General features: G+C 39.3%; 1 non-coding gene across 1 annotated transcript; it reads left to right on the top strand.

Annotated features, from left to right (window-relative positions):
• Nucleotides 1-5,980: 5,980 nt before the first annotated feature.
• On the top strand, nt 5,981-6,087 carry LOC149029108 (small nucleolar RNA R71). Its single transcript, XR_016171334.1, has one exon. It is a non-coding gene; the product is annotated as a small nucleolar RNA R71 (small nucleolar RNA).
• The last annotated feature ends 519 nt before the right edge of the window (nt 6,088-6,606 follow it).

A 6,606-nucleotide genomic window follows, 5' to 3' on the forward strand; every position in this document is an offset into this window, starting at 1 on the left:
GATGGTGAAGGCAATCAGAAAAGGTAGACCCATGAACAGAGAAGTCATCCATAAATACTTCCAAATAATCCTCTACCATATCTGAAAATATGCTCGTCATGCACCGTTGTAATGTGGCAGGAGCATTGCATAACTCAAAGGGCATGCGTCGATAGGCATATGTTCCATATGGGCATGTGAGTGTGGTTTTGTCTTGGTCTTCGGGTGCTATAGGGATTTGATTATAGCCAGAATAACCATCAAGGAAACAATAATAAGCATGGCCGGCTAAACGTTCTAGCATTTGATCAATGAAAGGCAAAGGAAAATGATCTTTATGAGTGTCTACATTAAGCTTCCAATAATCAATACAAACACGCCAACCAGTTTGAATACGAGTTGGGATGAGCTCATTGGTAGTTGATGTAACTACTGTGACTCCGAACTTCTTAGGAACAACTTGGACTGGGCTTACCCACTGGCTATCTGATATGGGATAATCCCATTATCCATGCATTCAATACTTCTTTGTGAATGGCTTCTTTCATCACAGGATTAGCCCTTCTTTGGGGCTCCCTAGTGGGTTTGGATCCATCAATCAAATTTATATGATGTTGAACTATGGAGGGACTAATTCCTTTAATGTCGGTCATTTGCCAACCTATGGCTTCTTGATTGTCTTTAAGCAAACTAAGAAGCTCATCCTCTTGGTCTTTGGTAAGATCAGAGGCAATGATTACAGGAAGAGTTTCATTGGGGCCTAGAAAAGCATACCGAAGAGTCGAAGGCAAAGGTTTCAATTCTAGTTGGGGGGCCTCAACCACAGATGGGACATGAAGATTTCTAGACAACTTACCAAGTGGTTCATTAAATTGCTGCAAGATCATCATATCAGAAAAAAATCACTCCCTATATCCCCTAGTTCTTCCAAACAAGTGTAAAAATCATCCTCAAAACCCTTTTCAATGGAGAAATCAATATCATCAGAAATGCTTTGCAACATACTAATATTCTCATAAAAGTTTGGTTGTTTCCCCAACCTAAAGACATTGAACTCAATGGATGTATTCCCAAATGATAACCTCAAAAGACCATTTCGACAATTAATAAGGGCATTGCTTTTAGCTAAAAATGGTCTCCCTAATATCATAGGAATTTGGTCATTAAGATTTGTAACTGGATGTGTGTCTAAGACAATGAAATCAACAGGAAAAACAAACTCTCCTACTTGAATTAACACATCTTCAATTATTCCATTGGGTATTTTGACAGATCTATTAGCCAACTGGAGAGTAACCGAGGTTGGTTTGAGTTCCCCAAGACCCAATTGTTTATAAACAGTATACGGGAATAAATTAACACTAGCGCCCAAGTCTAGTAAAGCATGTTCTATTTTCTTATCACCAATAACACATGGATTTGTTGGACTTCCTGGATCTCTATACTTAATTGGGACTTGTTCTAAAAGGATTGAACTCACATTTACTGTTAGAAAGGCCTTCTTTGGGACATTCATGGTTCTCTTTTGAGTACACAAGTGTCACATCCACCCAGCCGGTACCCCAATTGGAATACCCGGGATGTGATCCAAGGATCAATGATCTGAGGTCCATGCCTCCCACATACACGGTAACATAATCGTGAACAGTAATAATCAATGGTAAAAACAATTAATACTAAACAATATGTATAAGATAGGATTAAATATATATCAGAGTGTGGAAGATAGATAATATCAGAATGTGGTCAAAATCATATCAGTGAGAGAAGGTGTGGTAGCCACCCTCTCAAAGCAACGGAAAGTAAAAGTAGCTAAGTACATGTCCAGGTATCACTAGAAGAATCCAAATACATGTTAATTTCAGGCCCGTATACTCCATAAACACACCGGGGAAATGGGGCACTACGCTAGGGTTTCTTCTATACTAATAGTAATCTCCTCAACAGTACGGATGAAGTAAACCCAACGCTGCAGCTCCCGCACAACTGTGGGGCTAACCCTGGTGCGGATGGTAATCCTCCTCGGCTCCAATATATGGATCCTCACCAACGCCACTACCCGGAGGGTAGTATGTGGAATCATAGTCCACCTCAAGGGAGGTGCCATCGTAGTCCTCGGTACCTGTAATATAATCTAAAAACATTTGCACAAAAGGAATGAGTTCGAAGAACTCAGTAAGGAAGTTATTCCATAATTAGAAATCATACACATTCAGAACATATTATAATGCAATGCGATATGGAACATATGATGCAAATATGAGTCTAACTCTATGAATGCTAGTCTTTAGGGTAGACATGCTTTAAGTCATAGCACCGTACTTCTCTGGGTCGTCAGCCACTCTCCCATTTCCATATCATGGGAATGCCCGGGGAAGATCGGTAAAGTCATCAAAAAACCTTGGTAAGGGGATCAGTCACCGCTCTCTCACACCACCATTTGGTCAAGTACTGGCGCATGTTACAGTAAAGCCTAGCCCAATGCAAGTCATCTACTCAGTCGGTCAAGTCAGATTCAGATACGTCCATTCTTCGCCCCCGGCGATCCTTTCCGGTATCCTTCACACTAGAGTCAGCGAAATCCCGGATTTCAGACTCATCAACCCTATTGGTCATCCACATATAGTAAACGGGAAGCTCTTACATCCTCTCACGGATTGGTTACCGGTCTTGAGCGCCCGTGAGCCCAAGTCTATCCATATGCAAGTCTACCAATAAATGGCCCCTTTCAGGTATCCGTAGCATGGTTTATGTCCCCTACCGGATTGGTTACCGGCCTAGAACGCCCATCCAACCATACACTACCATGGGTTGTTCGGTCTCAATGCCCTTCCGATTTGGGCTGACACGACAAGGATAAACCTAGCCACCCAACTAGACAGTCCTATGTATGTCATCCAATTACCCGGGAGAGTGTCGATAGGCACCATCGGAGAACATCCCATACTATTCCCTCCGATGCCCAAGGATAGAAGTGTCAGTAGGACACCCCCCAATCCCAAGTCATACATAAGCAATCACATATTCAATCTCATCATTTCTCATGCATCCAATGCATATCCATCATAGTAATCAAATCATGATATTGAAACGAATCATTATAAACATAAGCAAATCAAAATGATAAAGTAACACAACAAGAGTATAAAGATTTAAATGCTACTGTTCTAACACATATGTAACAGTCTTATAATGATTGAAAGAAAATCAAGAGATTTCATTCTTTAAATAAAACACAATTCAATATTTGATGACTTATATGTTTATGGAGATAACCATCCTTGGATGAATTGATGATTAATTGAGAATACCAAGAATAGTCCAATAGAATTGTTAAGGCCCTAAACAAGCATCAATAATAAGTTAGAAAAGAAGTCGGGAAGATTGGATGTTAATTGGATCAAAATTGGCCAAGGTTGCTGTCTGCCAACATTTTGGTTGATGGTCTTTGGTGGATGGTATCGACCAAAATGATCGACCAAAATTTCCTTCGAGACAGAAATGTGGATTTTGGGGGTTTTCATCCGAAATGAGTTTTCCGGTGTTCGGATTAATCTGAAACTTGGAGGCATACTTAACAATAGTAGTAGGACACTATAAAACAAGAAATTAACCCAATCCAATGGTCTAAACAAAAAGCCCCAATTTGAGCTATCAAGTTCAAGTGATAAACATCATGGCATGAGTTGGAATTGATTGCATTGATGAGGAATGGCATGTAATAGTTAGAGGAACTAATAGAAATTCGATTGGAATCATATGGCAATGTTAAACATGAACATAATACATCCTATAACTCAGTTTGGTACCAAATGGCATGATGTTAATAGATAAATCATAGAATACATATGCTAGGCATGAGATAGAAGCATATCATCAAAGAATAGTTAAGGAAATCATGGATTGAACATGAGTAGACACTTGGAGTGGTGGTTGCAAGGTTGCAGCACCATTCCAAATGTCTCATCAACAAGATGGAAATAGAAAAGAGTAGAAAATGGTAGGGTAGAGAGTGGAATGATGATTCATACCTTAGTGTGGAAGATGAAGACAAGAATCAATGATAAACAAAGAGTTTTTGATGAGGTGCCCTTCACATTAGCCAAGGAGCTGCTTTGGGAAGCTCTCCCCACGTTTTCAGGTGAGAAAATGATTGCAATAGGGCTCAAGGCTCGAGGTTATAATAAATAGAAAAGGAATATTCCATGGAATCATTAACTTGGCGGACTGGGATATTTTGGTCGATGGTCCTTGGTCAATGGTATCGACCAAAAGGATCGACCAAAATATTTCTAGTAGAAAACTAAGGTTTAGAACAGCAACTTCAAGTAGGGTTTTGAAAGGTTACACAAGGTCAATTTGAGTGAGGTTTTCTTCTACAATTCAATCAAGAAGTCTAGTTTCGGGGAGTACCTTCGGATTGTGCACAGGAGGTCATTTGGTACATCAACTATATTAATCTTCTCCGATGCGCTGACTTTCTTTAAACACTGACTATGCATTTAAGCAAGGGGTATCATTGTCAATGTCCATGGGCTCAGTCTCCGAATCATGATCATCAATCAGAATGGTCCATAAATCTCTTCTTCCACCGCTTCGGGTCTTCGGACCTGAATACAACAGTGGATCCGGGTCAGGGTCAAGGTTAGAATAGGGCTGGATATTACAACAAGTCTTTAAGAATCTTAGCATAAGAAGGGACTTGAGAAATAACATCTAAAAGTGGAATGTTGACACTCACATTTTTGAAAACTTCTAAAATTTTGTCAATATTTTCATTCCTTTTAGTACTTGCTAATCGGCTAGGAAAAGGGGCCTTAGGTACATAAGATCTCTCATTTGAAGTTTGTTCTTTTTTCAGGGTTTCAGATAATGATTCATCAGACTTAGGTACCTCTAAAGCAATTGGTTCCTCCTCAACTTCTAAGGGTTCTTCAGACAAACCCTCATTAGGAGATACTTGAACATTCTCCGCATCACGATGGTTACTAATTTTGCTTTGGTCAGTAATAGGAGATTCACCTGTTAAATACCCTTTTCCACTTCTCAATGCATACATAGAAGTAATTGGCTCTAAAGGAGAAGAAGTGGTTTCAACTTGGTTGACTTGATTTGGTGGCCTTTGTTGAATCTGAGTCCTAGGATTTAACTTAGGCTGGCTAGGCATATTACCTTTTTCTCGCTCAGACAAAGCACTTGCAAGAGTGGAAATTTATTTTTCCATATTATGCATAGAAGTCATGAAGGTGCTGGAAAGTACTTCCATATTCTTCTCTAAGGTAGAAAGACGAGAAAACTCTGGATTATTACCTCTATTGAAACCAGGTGGTGATTGATTTTGTGCAATATGAGGCATACGAGGCACAATAGGTGGATTGGTAGGCTTAGCTAAATTAGCATTCTGAAAATTAGAGGCTTGAGGGAACTGGACATTTTGATTATGATAAAATTGGGCACTTTGTTTTTGAAGGGCACCAAAGTGATTTTGTGTGGAATAATTGCTTAATCCATTTTGGTTTTGGCCTTGAGACCATGAAAAGTTAGGGTGATTCTTCCACCCAGGATTGTACGTGTTACTGTACGGGTTTGGAAACATCGCACTGACATTTCATGTTGGCCTCCAGAATAGCTAGGACATTCCTCAATTACATGTGTAGGAGACTGACACCATGCACACATAGCAATAGATTTGTCAATAAAATGTGCTTGACTAGGTGGTGGGGGTGCAGCTTTAACTACCGAAGTCTCTAACTTTTTCAAAAGATTATCTATTTGTGCTTCCTTATGAACTTGGCTATCAACAAAATATCCCCTACTAGTCCTTTCAGATTCTTGGGTTGACTCCCATTCTCTAGTTCTATCTGCTATGTCTAAAAGAAATTCCCAAGCTTCGGAATCATCAGTGAATGATGTAAATCCTGTGGGGCACATAGATTCCAAAAGTTGCTTTGTTTTGTAATCGATACCCTCATAAATTATTCGGCATAAATGCCATAATTCTATACCATGGTGAGGGCATTCTTGGAGAAGGCTTTGGAATCTCTCCATTACCTTAGCAAAGGACTCATTGGGTTTCTGATGAAATTGAAGAATATCATTTCTTATTTTGTTTGTCTTAGAGAAAGGAAAGAATTTCTTCACGAATAGGACAGTAAATTGTTCCCATGTGATAATGCTATCCTAGGTAAGCTATAAAGCCACTTTTTGGCTTGGTCCTTTAATGCAAAGGTAATAAACCGTAGTCTTACGGCATCATCAATAAGTTGTTGTACCTTCATAAGGACACAAACCTCCTCAAACTCCTTAAGGAACAAATATGCATCTTGATCAGGTAGCCCATGAAATTGGGGTAACATAGATAGATAATGAGATTTGAGCTCAAAATTATTACCCCTCACTTCAGGTAAACGTATACAAGAAGGTTGTGCAGATCGGGTTGGATAAAATCTATCCCTAAGACTCTTGATGGAGGTAGACCTTCCATGGTCAAGGTAGACACTCGGACAATTCTATTTGTAGAATCACAAGTCTAGACACACATGCACTAACCACTTAATGCAATTAATGGCTCTTATGAAAGAATGAGATTTTTTTTAAAATAAATAAAGTAACTAAAGAATAAAAGAA

Source organism: Hakea prostrata, chromosome 1 (genome assembly GCF_041222555.1).
Source record: "Hakea prostrata isolate BN-2017 chromosome 1, UWA_Hpros_2, whole genome shotgun sequence".
In the NCBI taxonomy this organism is placed as follows: Eukaryota; Viridiplantae; Streptophyta; class Magnoliopsida; order Proteales; family Proteaceae; genus Hakea; species Hakea prostrata.